The following is a 22,891-nucleotide window of genomic DNA, read 5'->3' as shown; positions in this document are numbered from 1 at the left end:
ATTAATACCCACAAACAAATATTTTATCTATTTCTTTAATTACCACTCATTAGTATTCCATATGTCATGCTACTAATATACATATACACACAAGGACAATTGAGTGTATATTACTATATTGTGAGGGTTAAAGGCAACTGCAGTGGAATAGAGGAATAGAGAAAACGAGGATATTACCACTTCATCCCTTCATAGAAAACGTTAAGTATACGAATCCATTAGACATCATGTTTCAGATAGTCTTTCAGACTGCATTTCAGTTCTGACGAACATAAAAAGCTACTGTTTTGCTAAAAACATTTAGTAATAATTATATATTTTTAATAAAGTATCAGTTAAAGCATTTAGTAGACTCTTAGTCTAGGCGCCAGAGGGGTCACCGTGTCATATTCAATTCTGATGGACAAACTCAACGGTTTCTTATGGATTTTTGGCTGCTGATTACGAATTTCGAGGGGGGATTTCGATCCGAGTGGTCAAAAAATTGTTATAAACAATTTAATTGTTTATAAATTGTTTATAAGGCTCTGGCTCATAAACTAAACGAGATAAAAAAAATGTTTCAAATAAAATTTGTTCCTTAATAAAAAACGAAGAAAGAACCGTATACTAAACTTAAATCTAACAATTAGAACTCAAGATATTGTAAAATTAGTGCACAATGCAAATTGCAAATTGCAAAATAAGTATTTTTCGAAGCTTTATCGATCGTAACTCGGCTTCTACGCATGCAAATACGTCTTAGAAGGTGTTGTTTTAAAGCTTAATTAACAGGCTTCCAAACAAAGTTTGTTAAATTACTTGATCTTTATTTGTTTTAAAGTTATACCCGTTTGAAGTTACAATTTTCTTAAAAATATTGTACATTCATTTGTTTATAAGGGTTTCAAGCAAATTTGAGCTATAAACATTTATACTTTAATGAACAATAATGAAAGAAAAACTCAAAGAGAACAATTTCAGGTTACGAAAATGTTCATAAGTTTATTTTTGGCCAAGATGTCGATATTTTAATGGCGCGCGCTATGAGGTGCAAGATCGGCTCACCGCGTAAAGGTTCACGCGCTAACTTCTCGATGCAAATTATAATTTCTATGTATACATACGTTATCTTCATTTTTCATTTTTGAAGATCCTAATAAAATTTTATCATATAATTCTTATAATTAAATCATCATACTGTACCTCGTATCACCTTTCATTCTATTTACATTGTCTTCTTTTTTTTTGCACTAAATGAGAAAAAAACATTAAAAACTAATATTTCAGAAGTATAATTAAAAAGTAAGTTGATATTATTTATTAATACTATTTTTACAAACATTTTTTTCATGCATCTGCAAATATGCATAGAGATATACAGGTAATATCAGCTTTTTTACATCTGCATAAGTTCTTAGCGAAATTTTAACAGTTACATGGTGGTACAAGTCTGTTCTTGTAGGCAGTAAAACTAAAACTTTTTGAGGCTTCAGAGTCTAATTATCTATATGATATACATAGAAAGTGGATCTAGTTCTTTTGCAGCATCATCAAGGCCCGTCAATTGTGTGTATGCCGCCACATCATAAATGCTCGTTTTATATGCAATGATGATGCTGCAAAAGAACTCGATCCATTTTTATATGGATATCACATATTGGTTCATTTTCATGCGTAGAAGCCGAGTTACGATCGATAAAGCGTCGAAGAATACATACTTACTTGACTGTGAGCCAATCATGCGCCTCATAGCGCGCCATTAAAATATCGACATCTTAGCTAAAAATAAACTTACGAACATTTTCCTAAGCTCAAATTGTTCCTTTTGAGTTGTTTTATCATTATTGTTAATTAAAGTGTAAATGTTTATAGCTCAAGTTTGCTTGAAACCTTTATAAACAAATAAATGTACAATTTTTTTAAGAAAATTATAACTTCAAACGGGTATAACTTTAAAACAAATGAAGATCAAATAATTTAACAAACTGTGTTTGGAAGCCTCTTAATTAAGCTTTAAAAGGACATCTTATAAGGCTCATTTGCATGCGTAGAAGCCGAGTTACGATCGGTAAAGCTTCGAAAAATACCTATTTTTCAATTTGCAATTTGCATTGTGCACTAATTTTACAATATCTTGAGTTCTAATTGTCCGATTTAAGTTTAGTAAACGGTTGATTCCTCGTTTTTTATTAGGGAACAAATTTTATTTGAAACATTTTTTTATCTCTTTTAGTTTATGAGCCAGAGCCTTATAAACAATTTATAAACAATTAAATTGTTTATAACAATTTTTTGACCACTCGGATCGAAATCCCCCTCGAAATTTGTAATCAGCAGCCCAAAATCCATAAGAAACCGTTGAGTTTGTCCATCAGAATTGAAAATGACACGGTGACCTCTATTTGGCGCCTAGACTATCTGGCTTCAATATAAAATTTATTTGGATTAAGGCACATATTGGACTCAAAAATAATGAATATCTAGACTTCTTAGCTTAAACTAGTGTAACATTAGACACTTTATTGCCATATTCTTTACTGCTACAAAGATCAATGTATCTTTATAGTCGAGAGTAATAAGGTTTTTCCCATGTCACTTCAACAGCCAGGGTACTGAAGCGTTTTTTCGACAGGTAATAACTATAAGAACAAATTGCAACCATTTTCCTGCGTAGGATATGGCGGCCATTTTTGTTTATAAACAATTTAGTGTCAACAAACGGCCTTTTTTCCTTTTTTTTTAATTAATGGAAAACAGTAAGACTTATTTTCTTAGTACAAACATCTTCGAAATAATGGAAAAGCTTTAAAATGGCGTATTCTGAAGTTTAATATTATACTTATTTATTGTTAATATAATTTCGAAAAAAGGTCGAAATTAAAAAAAAAAAATAATTTCGCAATAACTATTTTAAAAATAAGTGTACAGCTTTGAGATTTTTGTCAAATGAGGTTTCTTTGGTGCTTAATATGTGACAAAAATTTCAATGCGATTCATTCAATTGTTTAAATTTTATTCAAATTGTTTATCCCAGAGAGCTTTTTTTGCAATAACATAAGCCAGAAAAAAATAATGTTAAAACCATTCTACAGGTATCAAATGAAAGACCATGAGCCAAATTTTCAAATTAGTTTAAAAAAAGTGAATAAAAAATGCATTTATTAGTAATAAATAATTATGCAAAAGTATGGTCAATTTTTCCTTATACATTTTTATTTTTTTTATATCACAAATTATATATATTTATTACAATTTTTCATCAATTATCATGTACATAACATTGCACGGTAAAAAATAGATTTTTTTGAAAAAAAATTATTCAAAAATTTATAAGGAAGAATTGACGATACTTTTGCATAATTATTTATTACTAATAAATGAATTTTTATTTACTTTTTTTAAACCAATTTGAAAGTTTAACTCATGCTCTTTCACTTGACACCTGCAGAATGGTTCTAATATCATTTTTTTCTGACTTATGTTATTGAAAAAAAAGCTCTCTGGGATAAACAATTTGAATAAAATTTAAACAATTGAATGAATCGCTTTGAAATTTCTATCACGTATTAAGCACCAAAGAGCCCTCATTTGACAAAAATTTCAAAGCTGTATACTTATTTTTATAATAGTTATTGCGAAATTAACTTTTCTGTTATTTTGACCTGTATTCGCAATTATATTAACAATAAATGAGTATATCAAACTTTGTAATTCGCCATTTTAAAGCTTTTTCCATTCTCTCGAAGATGTTTGTACTAAGAAAATCATAAGTTTTAATGTTTTCCATTGATTTGAAAAAAAAGGAAAAAAGGCCGTTTTTTACACTAAATTGTTTATAAATAAAAATGGCCGCCAGATCCTACGCAGGAAATAGTTACAATTTGTTCTTCTAGGTATTACCTGTCGAAAAAACGCTTCAGTACCCTGGCTGTTGAAGCGTCACGAACAGGGTATATTTTTGTTTTATTACCCTGGCCTATTAGGTACTGCTTCACAAACCTTACAAGATAACATCATTTTACAACCAGTTATTCCACAGACTACTTTGTTTAAAAGTTTTAAAGCTCCACGTAAATATATAACCACCATAAATCGACTAAGCTTTGGACATGCGTGCTATCCAAGTAATTTATTTAAAATAAATGTGGTCGAAAACGATAATTGAAATATTGCGGAAAACTGGGTGATATTGGTCAGATCTTTTTTGAATATCCTAAGTTCTAACAGCATTCAAACTCCTACAAAAATTTAATCAAATTTAATATATACAGGGTGTTTCATTGGGAAACGGAAATACTTTAATGGTGAATAGACAGTGAATAGAGATCACCGAGGCGCTTCTAGATATACTATATTTTTTGCCCTACCGACTTTTATAACCGAGTTACAGTGTGTTTTATCGATTTTGCTCATTTCTTTTCTAAGCCATAACTTTAGAACCACCCTGTATATTTTTTCGATATTTGATACACATATTATGTCTCATTAAAAACCCAAACGACCGACATACTAATCACCAGGTCCGGATTAACAAAAAATTATAAAGTAATTGTGACTTTAAAACCTGTATATTGAAATTTTGAAAATCTGTTTGCATACTTGAAAAGAGCACAAAAAACTAAGTTTATTGGTTCGCTTCAATTTTTCGACCAGACAATTTTTTGACTTTAATTTTAAAATTATATTGAATTTTTTAAGAAGTCTGAAACTTAAAAGCTCATTTATAAATTACTCAGATACTCATTTTAAAAATAATCAATAATTATTTACCACATTGGAACGACCCAATTACTAATGACAAGAAAAATCCAGGTCCGGATTAATAAAATAATATAAAGTGATTGTGACCTTGAACCAATACCCTGTATATTGAAATTTTGAAACTCATTTTAAAAGAGAAAAACTGTGATTAAAGGTTCATTTTAATTTTTTCGCAGATGATTTAATTACATCAATGTTGAAATTATATTGAAATTTTAAAGAACTTTGAGATTAAAAACCAGGTATTATTAACTTTTAATAATTTAATGTTAATGAATCAATAAAATTTTAAAAATACTTAATACTTATTTACTACGCTGGCTTCATGGATTCTCTGGATTTGTAACTGTATGCGCATCATTCAAAATTAGAATTGCGAGAATTGGGATATTTTAATGATTTAGTAAAGAATTAAAAAAAAATAACTATGTCTAATAAAAAAAAATCGTTTAAACAATTCAACAATTTAACATACATTAACAATATTTTAACTATAACAGTTGCTTAAAATGTCCGCCAATTTGTTCGATGCATTTTCTTGCTCGTTTTAAAAAATTTCGAATCGATTTTCTAAAAATTTTACATTGGGATCGTTCTTAATTTTTCTAGCAGCTTCTTGTCACCTTAACAGAATTAATGAATATGATTTCAAAATTGTCGTAATTAAATTATTTACGCAAAAATTTGACATGCACCTTTAACGCAGTTTTTTATTCTCTTTTAAAATACGCAAACAAATTTTCAAAATTTCAATATACAGGGTGTTGTTTCAAGGTCACAATTACTTTACATTTTTTTTGTTAATCTGGACCTGAATTTTTCTTGTGATTGGTAATTGGGTCGGGTAATTTATAACTAAAAGTTAATAATAACTGCTTTTTAAGGTCAGAGTTCTTAAAAAAATTTAATATAATTTCAAAATTAAAGTCATAAAATTGTCTGGCCGAAAAATTGAAGCGGAACCGTTAAACTTAGTTTTTTGTGCCATTTTGAAATTGCAAACAGGTTTTCAAAATTTGAATATAGAGGGTGTTGTTTTAAGGTCACAATTACTTTATAATTTTTCGTTAATCCGGACCTGGACTTTTCGTATGGTTAGTATGTCGGTCGTTTGGGTTTTGAATGAGACATATGTGTACCAAATATCAAAAAAATATACAGGGTGGTTCTAAAGTATGGCTTAGGAAAGAAATAAGCAAAATCGATAAAACACCCTGTAACTCGGTTATAAAAGTCGGTAGGGTAAAAACTGTAGTATATCTAGAACCATCTCGGTAATCTCTATTCACCATTAAAATATTTCCGTTTCCCAATGAAACACCCTGTATATGCATCATTCAATATCCAGTCTCTGCTGGCTACAGGCTCACAACAAATATTATTATGCAATATCATTAAAGATTTCTTGTCATACACATAGATAAACCATTTCATAAGATTTGTACACAAGCATGGAATTTTTCATGAACGTGTGGAAGTTTAGATTTGTATCCTTCGTTTATCCTAAATGTTATAACATCTTTTCTGTGGTATAGTATTATGTCTTAATTAGTACAATTATGATTTGTTCAATCATAATACTCTTATTTTTTTTTCGAAAACAAGACATTTTTTTGATATTTTCAGTTTTATAACCAGAAACTAAAGATAACATCAGTTTCCACTCCAACTGTCACACCTTGTAGGAGGCATAAGTGGCAAAAGGAAGGTCATCCTTACAAATTCGTCCGCTGTATTATTGTTTAGCTTCAGCAGATCGTTTCGGCGTGTCTGACAAAGAACGGCGCTCAGACAGACGCCGACGACGTCCGTCGAAAACTACACCTAAGGCCAGGAAGACGGATCTAGTTAACGGCGGCCTGTCGCGAGCGATAGTCAGGTGTTTTATTCGGCGCCTCCTACCGGGGGCATGTGATATTTTACGTTATGGTAAGTTATAGTTGCGAGGAGGATATGAGATTTCTCGAATTTTTCTTTCTCGTGTTTTAGGTTATACTTTCGTTCCTTGTCATTCTTTCTGCCAGCCTTTTCATTCATTCATTCATTCATTAATTATGAGTAGTGTGACCAACTCCAATTCAGTCGAATCCGGGACAAGGCTGAAAAAAGTACCTGAAATCCGGGACTTTTCAATGAAAATCGGGCCATTATTTTTTCAGAAGACGATAATTAAAATACAGAAACGAAAAGAAGTCCACCGATATAAAATGCATGCGTTATGGATGTGGTATTAGAATTAAACTCTAGAAATTGTCGACTTTTTTTCGTCCCACCAATTCAATTTGATGTGAATTAGAAGAATAACGTATTCAAAATAGAATTTTACCAAAACGTTGAAAATTCGGATGGTCCGGAAGACTTGTACGGGACGCCGGGACACGACTTCGTAATTCGGGCTAGTTGGTCACACTAATTATGAGAAATCCCTAGTAGACCAGGACTAATCTGTAAAGAAACGTGTATTTTTGGATGTGAGAGGTGGCATTCGGATTTTTGCAGATAAAGTTAGGTGACACCTTCAGTAATAATGATTGACTTAGGCTCCTTCTCAAATATGCCCGGAACATTAATAAAAAAATTAAAATATGTATTTAAAAATTTCGAAAAACATCGATTTTTTTCTGCTTTCTTTGCTTATAACTTTAAAACCGTTCGTTTTGGAACAAAGTCGCTAAGAAATAAAATAAAGATAATTGAATTTTTTATGATATACGACTGGTCAAAAATGTCGTAAGGTATTACCTTTTCTGCAATATAGCAATAAATACAAAATAAGGGCACAAAATACGCCTGTTGTTATTCAATGTTTCTTAACCACTTTGGTGGCACTTAGAACCTTAGTAATTCGCTTAGAAAATTCTTATAACTTACTTAAATGGTCTACCAAATTTCATTAAAATCGACCTAATAGATTTTGCATAATACATTTGCAATGTAAATGTTTTTAAAAAAGTTCAAATTTTTTAAAATCTTTCTGAACAAAAAGTAGACTATTTAGAAGTTGGCTAATTTTTTACATATTTATAAAGAGGTGCTCTACCTATCCAATACACTTTACAGAATTAAAATGGGATTATGGGGCCTCGGCAATGTTTTAAAATTATAAACAATTTTTTGGCTTATAAACAAATAGCTATGTTTATTCATAAACAAATTAATTTTTAGCAATGCAAATAATTAAAACCGGTATAATTTGACTTAAATTTTCAAATGCTGTCAGCAGAATTGCTATTTTATTTTTTAATCAAAAGTTTTTCTCGTTCAAAAATTGCAATTTTTCGATTTTTTGAATGTTCTACGGGTCAAAATACATAGAAAAACTTGGGTAAGTCCATCTAAATAAAGGAGCCCGTAGCACCCCCTCCTGGACACAGCACTAATTTGTTTATACGCTAAAAAAATTGTTTATAACTTTAAAACATTGCTAAGGCTGCTTAAATAATCCGATTTCAATTCTGTAAAGTGCATTAGATAGGTAAAGTACTTCTTTATATGTAAAAAAATTGACAAATCATTGTATGTTCTAGTTTTTGTTGTGCAAGATTTTAAAAAATTTTAATTTTTTAAAAAAAGTTTAGATTGCCAAATTATTATGCAAAATCTAGTAAGCCAATTTTAATGAAATTTGGTGGACGGTTTTAGCACATTACAAACATTTTCTAAGCGAATTAGGAAGGTTCCAAGTGTAACCTAAGTGATGGAAAAACATTGAATAAGGACAGGCTTGTTTTGCCCCCTTATTTTATATTTATTGCTATTTTGAAGCAAGGGTGTTAAATTAAGTTTAATACGAATATACGACTTTGTTCCAAAATGAATCGTTTTAATGTTATAAGAAAAGAAAGTAGAAAAAAAACGAAATTTTTTGAAATTTTTAAATATTTTATTTTTTTTATTAATGTTCCGGGCATAATTGAGAAGGAGCATAAATCAATTATTATTAACGAAGTTATCACCTAACTTCATCCGCAAAAATCCGAATGCCACCTCTCACCTAAAATCCACCTAAAAACAGATCCCTCCTGGTCTATAGGGATTATAGCTAACGACATAGCGTTCAAAATCCTATTCTTGGGTAAGGTGGATAACTCCTCTATGTCATTTATAGCTTGCTGTGTGCTGTTTGTCTTTTCTGCTGTCGTGACTCTTTTCCATTTCTTCCAGTCCTTGCATTGAACTTTCCACTCTTTAACAGTCATTGTTTTTATATCTTCTTCTACATCATCCAGCCATCTTCTTCCACGCCTTCTTCTATACCAGGGCCATAGTGGTGTCCAGTTAGTTATCCTTCTCAATTAATTAATTCTTTAATTATTCTTCAATTTCGGCTTTTGTTGCGTTCTCCCTCTCTTGTTACATTGTGGCCAAGTATAGTTCTCATTACTTGTCATTCAAATTTCAGAAGGCTATCTTCCTCTTTCTTGTTAATCGGCGTTATTTCTATCCCATATGTAACAACAGGTCTTATTCAGTGGCGTAACTAAATCCGTCGGGGCCCCCCGCAGAATTGGAAATAGGGCCCCCTTTAAAAAATTACTAAATGCGGCATGTGTAACAAAAACTTATATATGTGTTATTATTATATAACCCATTAAATGAACGTGAAATACGGCGATACCGTGTAATTTTCAATGTTACCACCGAAGTGGTCCAGTCAATACTTTTAGAGTTATTTACGAGAAAAACCACGTTTTCAGGCGGTTTTTTGCAAATACAGTAGAACGTCAATAATCCGGATTAATTGGGACCGGACCCCATCCGGATTATCAAATTATCCGGATTATCGAAATTACCTCAAAAAAACGTCACTATACACATTAAAGTACAACAAACGTTTTAAAATTTTATGCTTTCTCTTGTACAGTAAAGTGTCTAGAGGTGAAATTAATCAAAATATTTTTTTTTATGTTTACACACTGTATTGTAATTAATTTATAATAGCAGCATGTGTAAAAAACATCAGCACTATTTGGGCTTTTAAAAAAATGTGTAAAATATTTTTGAACTGCGGTAGAGGTTCGTTTTTCGCAGCTAAGTTCTTAATTTATTTTAAAAGAGTCAGATATTTCTGCTAGATACAAATCCGGATTATTGACGGTCCGGATTTTTGACGGTCCGGATTTTTGACGTCCGGATTATCGACGTTCTACTGTAGCTCAAAAAGCAAGTATTAGTAAGTAGTAAAAATGTAGCTCATACAAAAATCAAGTCTATCGACCAGGTAAATGCAAATTTGGAGCTCATGAAAAATTGTTCTTTTTCGACAAATTCCAAATCGAATATTTTAACGTGAAATAACCAAAAAATAAAGCCTTTTTCGGGAAAAGATCAATAAAACTTTTTTTTAAGTCTTTAAAAAAAGTTCTAGGTTTTTTTACTTTTTATAAAAATTTCTATCATCAAAACTAAGCGAGTTACGCTCAAAATACAGTTAAAGACTTTTTTGGTAAAAAACATCTCCCCCTCTTTAGCACCCCAAATTAAACTAATCATTACCGCTTTACAAATTACTTAACTTTTTTTCTATGGCCTGTAAGTTTTACGGGTTCAAAGTGCTTATTTTTTATATAAAAGCAAAACCTACATTTCTTTACTCTTTGAGATTTTTGGTATCACTAATACTCAAGGGCGGATCCAAGACCCATTTTCGGGGGGGGGGGGGGGGCATGAACTTTTTTATGATTCATGCATAGCTTAGGTTAGCTCACACTTTACCTCGTTCAGCACAACCTTTACTACCGTTCAGCACAAAAATAAAAACATTTTTCTCGTAGCAAGCAGGACAGGTGTTTATAAAAACATTATTTACTATAAAACCAATACTTCGAACCGATCCAACTTAGGGAGAGATTTTCACTTATTTTTTTAGCAGAAAAAGGGGTCAACTTTATATTGAGCGTCACTCGCTAAGTTTTGATGCTAGAAGCTTGCTATAAAATGCTATAAAAAAAATAAAGCTCCTTTTAAAACATTAAAAAAATTTCAATGAGTTTTCCCCGAAAAGTGCTTCGTTTGTTGGTTATTTCACGTTGAAATATTCGATTTGAAATTGAACAAATAAGAACAAATTTTTCATGAGCTACAACTTTCCTTTTACTGTGTCGATAAACTTCACGAGTACGTACATAATTTTTTTTTGTTTTTTATAAGCTACATTTTTGCTAAATTCGATAATTTTTTGATAATATTTAATTAAATTATAAATAATAAAATACTTATTTTTTGAGTTATTTGCGAAAAACCTCCTGAATACGTGTTTTTTTTTTGTTGAAAAATAAACATTTTCACTTGCAGTCACTTGAAAAGTATTGACTTAAATAAAGAAGCTCTATAGAACAAGAGTTGCTTATAATTAGTCAATGTACTTATCCATTTCCGGACTTATTTTACACGTATGTTTTTCATCACCCAGAGGTGACTTTCACCCCCACAAGTAAAAGCAACCAACGGCACAAGTTCCACTTTGAAGTTGAGGATAAGTAGAATCTAAATCCAAGTTGCCAAGCAAATACGCCGTCGTGACGCTGATAATTACACTCCAAAACGGTCATTTACTGGGCTGTTAGTGTATTCATACACTGTTTATGACAAATTACATTTTTGATCTTTGTTGGTATAGAATAAAATAAAAAGAAAATTAATAAACCACTATATTATTACATAGTATTATTCCATGAGATGAATAACTTTCTTCGTGCACTACTATCAGCGAATATATCTACAATTTTATTAATACATGCATACAATACATACATACGATACATTGTATCATCTGATGGGCAACTTTATTTTCAATACTGCATTGCTTAAAAAACTTTGCCTATGTATGCGCACAATAATTTAACAATAACACAGTTTTACATATTAAGACGACAAGATGGGGCCCCTGACATATTGCCTCCCCCCCGCAAGCTTCATGCTGCGGTGGCCTTTGTTACGCCCCTGGTATTATTAAGGTCTTGTATAGGTTCATCTTCTAAGAGTCTTGCTTCTCGGCAGATTTCTATTCATTCAATATGCTTTTTTTGCCTTTTTATCGTTCTTTCCTCTGTTCTTTTTTTCCGGTTTCCCTATTTTTACTCACAAGTAGTTAAATGTGCATGCAGCTTCAAATTTATGGTTCTGTCTCATTAGATATTTCTCAGTTGTTGTGTCGTCCTTCCCTATCATCATGGAATTTGTTTTGTGCTAGTTTATCTCCAGCCCTATTTTCTTTGCTTTCTTATCTAATTTTTCATTTGCATTTATAAGTATCAACTTCGCGTTTGATATGATGACTAAATCATCGTCTGTCATATAATCCCTTTCTTGACATCTATTATTACAATGTTGCCGATCATCATGGCAATCTTTATCTTATCTTCAGCAGCACGGAGAAGCTGCACATATGTTCTGTTGAACCAGATTCTGAAGTTTTTTAATCAGGATGTTCTTTCTGGACCATTTTCAAACATTCATCCTTGCAGGATGGCATATCTGGATTCATTTCGTATAACGTCTGCAAAGTATTATAATTTTAGAAATTTGATGGTGGTCAGTACCTCTCGGTTCTTCATTCTTTTGAGGACCTCGTCATTTATGACTTGAGGATTTTTGATTTTGATGTATTCAGGAGAAGGTTTTAAAACAAAATACATAAATTTTTTTTCTTAATTATTTTTGATTTTTTATAAAATTGCCGTTACATATATGTAACGCTAGGAAGATATAGGAGCAAACATATTTAAAATATTTCCGATTATAAATTTCAAAATAACAAACAAATACACAACTAGGTAAATGAAAAATCATAATCAAGTTATTGTAGATGAAAATCTATGTTGCACTTGATGCACACTCCCACATTGCACTTGCAACCCATGGTACGCACATATGAACTACAGCATTCATCTGCAAAACGTCTCCTTTTCTTATCAGGAATATAGGTCAGGAGATGATCAATCTTATCATATTTTATATCTACGACTACTTTGGACGAAGATGGCCTGCCTGCATCTTTTGGTTTGGTACCATATTTCGTAAGATACGATGTTACTAGATACCTTCGAAATTCTAGTTGTGGTATAGGATCATAGGATCTATTATGTCCAGTTATGTCCAGCATTAATGTAAATAGACCATTATGTCCATAGATATGTCCAGCATCAATGTCAATAGACACCACCATCATTTTTTAGACTAAATTCCTACTTGGTATCTAGCTACATTCTGGTCCATAAGATCAACTTCAACTTTCCTTCCACTAGTTTTTTAGCTTTTGCTGATGATCTGGAAGGCTTAGCCTCGTCAATATCATCATATATTTCGAAATCTCTTTCACTATTTCGTAAAACAAGTTCAACAGGTGCTCTTAGAATTCTCTCGGACAGCCTGTTAAAATCATTATATTCCTCATCACCAAACTCCTCGTCTGTAAGCACATTCAATTCTGGGGTTTCAGTACCTATTATATAGCACCAACGTCTAAAGTGTCAACGGCATCAATCGTCTCCAGCGCTTCTTGAATAGAAAACGCTTTTCTGGAACAAAGAATACGTTACAATTCCAAAAGTTCCGATTTTGCTCCCATATGTTCCTAGCGTTACATATATGTAACACCAAAAATTAAAGGCTTTTTTACAAAACCAGGATACAATTTCTAAAAATTTATATTATCGATAAGAAAAGACATTAATTTATTCTCAATTGAAAACACTTTAATAATAACAAAACAATAGTAAAACTATACTTACTCAAACTTGAGATCCATTTTTACCATAAATAATAAACACCGTCACATAAAACACTCAACTAAATAAACAGGTCGAACCAACTGCTGAAAACTAGTAAACAAGTAGTGTCCCTTGACAGTCTTACATCATCATCTAGTTAAAATTAGAATCACTTCCCGAATTTAAGGCTTAAGATTTTAGCGGTTTCTGCGTTACATATATGTAAGGCTAGGAGTTTAAGGGTTAAGTATTCTCCGATAGCCACATCTCAAATTCTTCCAATCTTCTGCACATATCTTCGTTCAAGGTTTATGATTCGACAACATAAAAAATGATAGAGAAGACATTCTTACTCTTGTACCAAGAGAGAGGTTGTGGCTCTTGAAGAAAGCCGTCACCCGGGGTTGAAGGTGGATCTAGTTTTTTTCGATGGGCTCTCATATCTCCTGATTGTTAGTCAATTAGTCCAGAGAAATAAGATTTTTCTCGTGACACTTCCCCCTCCAGGCCGAAACCAAATTTTTTGAGTAGTATGGACATCTATATTAATAACCTATATGTTTCCTGCAGCCGATTTTGATGATATACATAGTTAGAAACAAATGAAGATCAAAAAACGGTAAATTTTCGCTTTTTTCGTCTATTACTAAAAAGTGAGGCATTCTAAACAAATTTGAGAATAATAAACTCATATATGTCTATCCTTATTTGTTGCTTAGAAAATTGCAAAATAAGTCATAAATTTTGAGATTTTATAAACGTTCATAACTCATGTAAAAATTAAGTTAGAACCTTCTTATTACACGGAATGCTGAGACTTCTTGTGGTTAAATTATATTTTAAATTTTAAAGCCATTGGTCAAATAGTTTAAAAGTTATTTAATTTGTTTATCCCAAATTCATTTTTTTTGCAACACTATAAGTCAGAAAATTATGAGGTTACAGTAATACTTCGGACAGTTTATGAAAGAAGAACATTTATACTATTAACCTAATTAAAAAAAATGACAAAAAGTAATTTTAAACAATGTAAAATTATTTTGCAAAAGCATGTCGATTTTTTGTTTACTTATAAACAATTAGAATAACTTTTTAACCGTTACCAGTAGAAAAACAATTTTTTCTTAATTTTTATATTTAGAAAGACTGAATTTTTATACACATTTAGAAAGAAAAACAATTGTCCTATGACAATTAGGGACGAAGTTAGCCCCCCTTTTTTAATTTACATGTTCTTGCAAAATAATTTTGCAATATTTAGAATTATTTTTTGTCATTTTTTTTTAAATTAAATTAATAGTGTAAATCTTCTTCTTTCATAAACTATTCAAAGTATTACTGTAACTTCATCATTTTCTGACTTAGAGTGTTGCAAAAAAAATAATTTGGGATAAACAAATTAAATAACTTTTAAACTATTTGACCAATTGCATTAAAATTTAGGTTAAGATTTAAGCATCAGCTCAACTTTTTGGTAATAGACGAAACAAGCGAAAATTTACCGTTTTTTGATCTTCATTTGTTTATAACTATGTATATCATCAAAATTGGCTGCAGGAAACATATAGGTTACTATTATAGATGTCCATACTACGCAAAAAATTTAGTTTCGGGCTGAAGGGGGTTGTGTCACCAACAGGATATTTTTTTCCTTATTTCTCTGAATTAAATTCTTCGTTTATTATAGTGCCAATGTAGTTGTAATCACTCTTTCTACTTAGGTTGGTTGACCCAAGTTAAAAATCAACTAGCGATCTTACATTGTTTATACAGTATGGTGCAAATGAAAGGAATAAATTCGTTATTTCGTAAATCTTTTTTAAATGAGAATAGGGGGTCGTGTGCTAGCTCATTTGAAAGGCTATTCAATTCTTTATTCAGTAATATAAACATTAACATAATTATTTATCCAGGGTGTCCAAACCTTTTTTTTTAAATTTAATACATTCTACTGCTATCCAAAAATATCCTATACGCTGTGAGCTCGTACGTAGAGGGGATATTTACAAATTCACGAGCGCCAGTAGTGGCAAGTCTGTAAACCTTTACTGGAAATTTGACATAAATGTCAAAGTGATTAATTTAAAATTAAAATTAAAAACATTAATTATAAAAAATATTAGTTGGTCAAAGCTGTGGTATATATTTTTACCTTAAATATACTTATGTTTTAAATACTAAATTTAAGTTTTTTTAATGTTCCATAATATGTAATTATAAATTAATCTATTAATCTTGGCGCCATCTACACGATAACTGTGAAAGTATCCGAAGTAAGAAATTCATATTTTATCAATAGAACGTCAAAATGATTAGCAAAATCTTAAAAAAATCGATTACAATTTAATTACTTTTTTGCATGGTAAATATTAAGCGATAACAATTAAATAAGAAATTTAAAAATTACCGGTGAAAGTTGAATTACTAGTCCGCTAGGAGCGACACCAGCGAAGCTCAGAGCGTATATATTCTATCCAAAATACATTCTACTGCTATCAGAAAGCAGAAAAAAATGTTCATTTGACGAATAAACATTGCTTATCGCTTAAATTCAATGTTCAAGCTGCCACCCACCTGCCTCTTGGCAGTTCAATGGTAATTAAATGTTCAAACTACCAAGAAGCAGGTGGGTGGCAGTTTGAACATTGAATTTAAGGGAAAAGCAATGCTTATTTGTCAAATAAACAATATTTTCTGTTATCTGACAGCAGTTAAATGTATTTTGAATTAAATTAATTAGATACATTCTTCTTTTTGTGTCAATTTATTTCAATTTTTCTTGACAACCTGTATAAATAATTTTGTTAATGTTTTTATTACTGAATAGAGATTTCAATAACCTTTCAGATTTGCTAGCACACGGCCCCTATTCTCATTTAAAATATCATCGATTACGTCATCACGCCCAGATGGATGACGTCACTAGTGTGACATATATGTCAAAAAATCATAATTTAAAAATAAAATACGACCTGTTCCAAGATTTTTTCTTAACACCTTAATGCACAGTTTTTTTTAGAGACCGGCCAAAAATTCAATTTTTTTAATGTAAAAAGTGATTCTAGTGCTCAAGTCAGCCCAACGAGTACTTGCATTTATCCGATTACTAAAATTATCGTCATGAAACTGTTACTGGGCGATCACAATTTTTGTTAAAACATTCGGAAGGACGATGCGATCAACGATCATTTTTTTGTTTATTGCGCAGGAGCGTGATCGTTATATGCCGGTTTTTCGTTGTGTTGGAACAAACCTATTATTTTTTTTATGAATTTTACAAAGGCAAAGGCAGATATCGAGCACTGAATTTATTTAATCTGGCCCAAGTATACTTTCGCTATCTAGAACATCTTCAGGGGCATTTCGTCAATAAAGAGAAGGTATTGTCCTCAAATGTCATTTAATATGAAAGAGTTTGGTGGCAACTTAAATTAACATATAACTACACACTTAACAAAGGACAAGACAGATAAATTTGAGTGCCTGGTAAGGTTCTACATTTTTGCAAGATGGAAGCAGAATTGTTTATACAGTATGTAGAACCTGAATTCTGCTTCCATCTTGCAAAAATATAGAACCTTACCAGGCACTCAAATTTATCTATTTTGTCCTTTGTTATTAAGTGTGTAGTTATATGTTAATTTAAGTTGCCACCAAACTCTTTCATATTAAATAACATTTGAGGATAATACCTTCTCTTTATTGACGAAATGCCCCTGAAGATGCTCTAGATAGCGAAAGTATACTTGGGCAAGATTAAATAAATTCAGTGCTCGATATCTGCCTTTGCCTTTGTAAAATTCATATATTCGAGCATTCAACAATTTCCTATTAAACCTATTATTATTATACTATATTTTATTTTACATATTTTAGAATCAGAATATGAATACCCAAATTTGTGAATACTGAATACATACTTAAATAAATAAGAAGTGGTAAGTGTAAGTCAAAAAACGTTTGTTTTTGCTTTGACATTGTTATTTTCAATTCTCGATTGCATTCGAGTGTGAGGAATTATAGACACATAAAGAACAACGCCGCTCGAATTATCTCGAGTGTGCACAGTGGCCAGTTTAGCGCGCTCGAGTTAACTCGAGCGTGCATGTAAAGGGGTTAAAGTCGCGGGCTTAGGGAATAACGAATTTTTTTCTTTCATTTGCACCATACTGATATTGTTTATAAGTAAATAATGACCTTTAATCTTTTGCATATTTTGCTTATTATGCATTGTTATTACCAACTTTATCAAAATCAGTTGTTAGATATAATATATCTAACTGGTCACTCCTTGATAGAGGTAGATATTATTGATAGAGGTAGATATTATCTACCTCTATCAAGGAGTGACTTGGGAAAATCATTATTTCCCTGGTCTAATATCAATAAGTTTCAAACGGAGTTTTCTTATAAAGCAATTTTAACGATTTGTCCCGTAAGTAGAGATATCAATTTCGTCCTAACGTTTTCGTTTGAAATAATAACTACATAGAATCATTCAATAACTCCCCTATCCTTGTACAAGCTCATAAAAAAATGATTATCTAATGACGTAAGTACGTACGTTTTTGTATACGCCTACTCAATTTGTTTATCAAGCTCACCTTTTACCTTTTTTTATTTAGTATTTGCTATACTCGCGAAAAGTAAGAATTGTTAGCGAACAAAGTTGATTAAACCTATTGTCAAAATACAATTAAAAATACTCCAGGCAATGAGAACAAAAATAGGATATCAAAAATGAATAACCATTTTTCATTTTCTTTGCAACACGAAACTACAGCCGCATTATGTTCCAGTTCAATCAGAGAGTGCAGTCAGCACCTCTACCGGTTTCGAAACTTATTTTTCTCTCATCTCAATATTAAAAGTCTACGAAATTATCCTAGAGCGGAAGCTACGGAATTTAGTCGAGCCTAGATTAGCAGATATTCAAAGTGGGCTTAGGCCCGCACATAGCGTCCAGGACCATATCTTCACTCTACAGCAGATCATCGAAAAATCCATACTAAAGGATGAAACAGTATATTTGGGATTCCTAGATATGAAAAAGCTTTTGACATGGTGAGCAGAGGGGGAATATGGCAAAGCTTAACAAATAAGGAAGTGGATATGGAACTGATAACAACAATCCAGAGTTTGTGTTGCAATACCATAAATCAGGTAAGAACAGGCAATCTTATTGCCAGCAAATTTACGAATTACGACGGAGTCAGACAAGGAGGGATATTGAGCCCCCTACTGTTTATCTGTGTAATAGACGAAGTAATTAAAAAGTGCTGACCAAAAACAAAAAACTTTACCCTAGGATACAGAAACCTACAACAAATAAAAATCGAAGCTTGTGTATTTGCAGATGATATTGTCATTGTGGCAAGAACTGAAAGAGCTCTGGAGGAGAACATAAGAATCTGGGAGGCAGAATTAAAAAATTACAATATAATAATTAATATGGAAAAAACAAAAGTAATGGCAATATCCAAGAAAGATGTTAAGCTAAATATTGAAATCCAAGGCAAAAAAATAGAACAGGTAGATACATTTAAATACCTTGGAATAATTTTAAATAAGAAGGGAACACAAGAAGACGAAATTGGAAATAGGATAAAAGCAGCCACAAGAACATATCATTCGCTGTATAACAACTTCTTAAATAAAAAAGAAATATCTAGGAAAAGCAAAATGATAATATTTAAAACAATTTACTTACCTATCACTACATACATATGGAGCAGAGAATTGGGTATTGAACGACAAACAAAAAAAGAGATTGCAAGCCGCCGAAATGAGGTATTTAAGAAAAGTCGTGGGAGCTAGGAGAACCGATAAAAGACGTAGCGAAGATATTAGAAGAGAATTAAAAGTAAAATCATTACAGGAAAAAATCCATGAAAAGAGATTAAAATGGACTGGGCACTTATTTAGAATGAACGACGGCAGACAGGTTAAAATGACATGGGAAGCGAGGCCGATAGGGAAAAACAGGAGAGGCCGACCAAGGAAAACGTGGAATACAAGTGTGATGGAAATATTGCAGAATAGAGGAAAATCGTGGCAGGAAGCCAAAGAATTAGCTAGGGACCGAAAAAAGTGGCGTAAGTTCGCAGAGAATAACGAGTAAAGAAGACACCTCGACACCTTACGGTATAAGAGGATCATCGATTATATTATGTTAGTCTCTCATCAGGAGGCACATATGCTGCTCTCTCTGACCCAACCAGGACAATTTCCGCGTGCAGTTACGGATGGCAACGAACGAAATGACAGGGATGCCCTAGCGGCAAGTGCTAGCAAAAGACTAAGTTTTCAATCTAATAGCACATAAAATAATATTAAAAATATTACTCTACATCCCACCAGATTGAAAACCATGGGAACCTTCCCTGGTTACACCTCCGCGGCTTCTAATATTTGCAAGCCATAACGGATGCTAAGACTATAGAAGATGAGGGAATTTTACAATTTTTAATTCACGTCCCATCTGCTCAGCGCGGTAAAGTTCCAACAAATTCCTCGTCTTCTTTAATCTCGGCATCCGTTATGGCTTGCAAATTTTAGAAACTTCGGAGGTGTAACCAGAGAAAAAAATTTATACAAAATATGTAAACATTTTTTAGAGCTTTAAAGAAAAATAGTCATGTCACTAACTTTTTTTTAATTATTTAATTCGCATTGGTAAATGCCATACAGCCAGTCACAACATCATAACTAAGCTTTGTTTTTAAACCAAGAGGAGTAAACTAAAAAGACAGATTCACACCCAAGAAATTCACTAGAAATATCTCCAAATACATCTTTTTTCGGTCTTTGACGGTAATCCATAAATATTATATTATACTAATACGTCGCTAAAGACTTCTAACAACAACTGTTTTTTATATAAAAACAGACTAAAAATCTAAAAATTAAAGGAATAACGCAGAAAATACAAAAAATTGCTAATATAATTTAATTAACCTATAAAATGCCAATGTGTCAAAATTTTATAAATGTCATTAGTGTCAAAATTTGATAACAGTGGAGTATACTTGCCTGGGGTTGGACCAATTACAAATAAGCTTTACGGCGCAGGAAATTTGAATTACTCCTCTTGGTTTAAAAACAGACTATAACTTATTCGAATCTACATCATGTAGCCACTATCATTCGTTCCTGTTTTAGTCCGTTCTTTAACGGTAAAATATTGCAAAATCTCCAAATTTTAAAGAATCGCTTGGATTGACATGAAATTTGGCATACACATAGCTAACAAGTCAAAGAAAAAAAGTGATATTGTGCCGATATGTGCTTTTGCCCTGGGGGTAGTTTTCACCCTCTCTTGGGGGTGAAAAAATATTCGTCCAAAGAAAGTCAGGAAATGGATAAACTGGCTAATTTGAAGTAACTTTTGTTCTATAGAGTTTTTTCACTAAGTCAATACTTTTCGAGTTATTTGGCAGTGAATATGTTCTTTTTTCAACAAAATAACTACGCTTTTAGACGGTTTTTCGCAAATAACTCAAATAGTAAGTATTTTGTCGAAAAAACATTCTTAGCAAAAATATAGCTTGTAAATTTAAAAAAAAAATGGTGTATATATCACGTCTCTGCACCTAGTAGAAGCAGAGTAATAGCTAATGAAAAATAGGTTCATATTCGTCAAATTCCAAACGGAATACTTTATTGTGAAATAACCAAAAATGAAGCACATTTCGGGGAAAACTCATTACAACTTATTTAAAGTGTTTAAAAAAAGCTTCATTTTTGTTTTATAAAAAAAATTTCTAGCATCAACATTAAACAAGTTACGCTCAAAATAAAGTTATTCTTGTTCTCATGATCATTTTTCAGTGCGTCACAGTTTTTCGATTTCTCTCTAATGCATTAAGTTAGATGGGACGGAAAAAGCGGTAGCTCCGTGATTAAACACAAAAATAATGCAGCATTATAATGGTTATACATATACATAAGATGTCTATTCCTAACCTACCTTTGATTCGTTGATATTTAGAATGCGCGTTTTTTCTAGCCAATCAAATACACGTATTACGAACATTTGACGAGAACTTCGTCCATTTTGGCCATTTTTTAGAAGTGTCAAAGAGTCAAGTGACGGTTATTATTCAGGTCATTATTTTGTGTACCTGTCATTTTGAAATTTCGAATTCCCTTGTGTTTCACAACGTTTTTGTGCATTATTTTGTGTTTTGGTTTAGAATTTAGTTCGTTAAAAGTTAGTCATTGGCGTGAGGAGGCTAGAGACATTCAAGATGTACCGAAGAGTGATAAATATCTCATGAGTAGATAGAATAGCCAACGTGGAGGTAATGAGACTTACGCATAAGGAACGAGAAAAACTAACAAATAAGAAGAAAACTGAGATATATGGGACATGTGATGAGAGATGTATATCTAATACTTCAGATCGTTATGCAAGAAAAAGATCCATAGTAAGGAGACGTAACTCATGGCTGAAGAACCTTAGGAACTGGTTTGGATGTAATAACAATGAATTATTTAGAGCCGCGGTTTCAGAAATAAAGATCTCTCTGATGATTGCCAACTTTTGAAGCGGAGACAGCACCTAGAGAAGAAGATAAAAACATAGTTTATGGATAGTTTTGTGTCATTTTTTAATGTTTCCATATTTATAAATTTAATTAACAATATTGTTTACTTTTTAATTTTATTCCCCTTTATAAAAAATACCTAACATATATTGTGTAAAAATCAAATCTTCTAAATTACTAATTAGTTTAATTCCACAAACTTTTCACCTATGGCTAAGTACGATTCTGGCATCTGTCAAGATTCGTCAATAATTACATGAAATAAGTCTCGACACACCCAATACAGTATATGACGTCATAATTAATGACGCACTGAAAAATGATCATGAGAACAAGAATAGTCACTTTTGGTTTTGGTAAAAAGATCGAGAAAATCACCCCCTAATTAGTATCTTAAATGAACTTAATCGTTACGACTTCACAAGTTTCTTGACTCGTGTATATATTGTTTATATGATCTGTAAGTTTCATCGGTTCAAAGTCCTTATTATTGAAAGGGCTGTAGTTAAAAGGGGTTGAACGAGTCACTGATCACGAATGTATGCAAATTTAGAAACACCAAATCTTAATCAATTTTTGTCTAACAGAAAAACAAAACAATACATGATATTTAAAAAAGCAAATCTGACTTTTTTTATTTTTCGACATTTTTGGTATCTCTAACAATTTTTAAGTTATTTTGAAAAAAAGCATATTTTTCAAAATTTAAATTTTTAAAAATTTTATTTTGAAACCAAATTTTTTCAAAAATAAGCACTTTGAATCAATGAAACTTACAGATCATATAAACACAACATAAGTAAAATAATTTGTGGAGCGGTAACGATTAATTTCATTTAAGTTGCTAATTAGGGGGTGGTCTTCCCGATTTTTTTTTTTGCAAAAATA

General features: G+C 31.6%; 1 protein-coding gene across 11 annotated transcripts in view; it reads left to right on the top strand.

Moving 5' to 3' along the window:
• The window catches only part of LOC114331044 (probable phospholipid-transporting ATPase IA), a 231,133-nt gene that overhangs the window by 56,512 nt on the left and 151,730 nt on the right, over positions 1–22,891 (top strand). Inside the window, exon 1 of one of the 11 annotated variants that reach the window (XM_050658927.1) lies at positions 6,653–6,672. The exons of the other annotated variants lie outside the window; for them this stretch is intronic. The gene's annotated coding sequence lies outside the window, so the exon portion shown is untranslated. Of the gene's footprint in view, positions 1–6,652; positions 6,673–22,891 lie in introns of those variants that run through there. 11 annotated transcript variants of the gene reach the window in all.

The sequence above is a fragment of the Diabrotica virgifera genome, chromosome 8 (genome assembly GCF_917563875.1).
Source record: "Diabrotica virgifera virgifera chromosome 8, PGI_DIABVI_V3a".
Lineage (NCBI taxonomy): Eukaryota > Metazoa > Arthropoda > Insecta > Coleoptera > Chrysomelidae > Diabrotica > Diabrotica virgifera.
The sequence above is the reverse complement of the archived record's forward strand: the minus strand, read 5'-3'. Positions and strand labels throughout refer to the sequence as shown.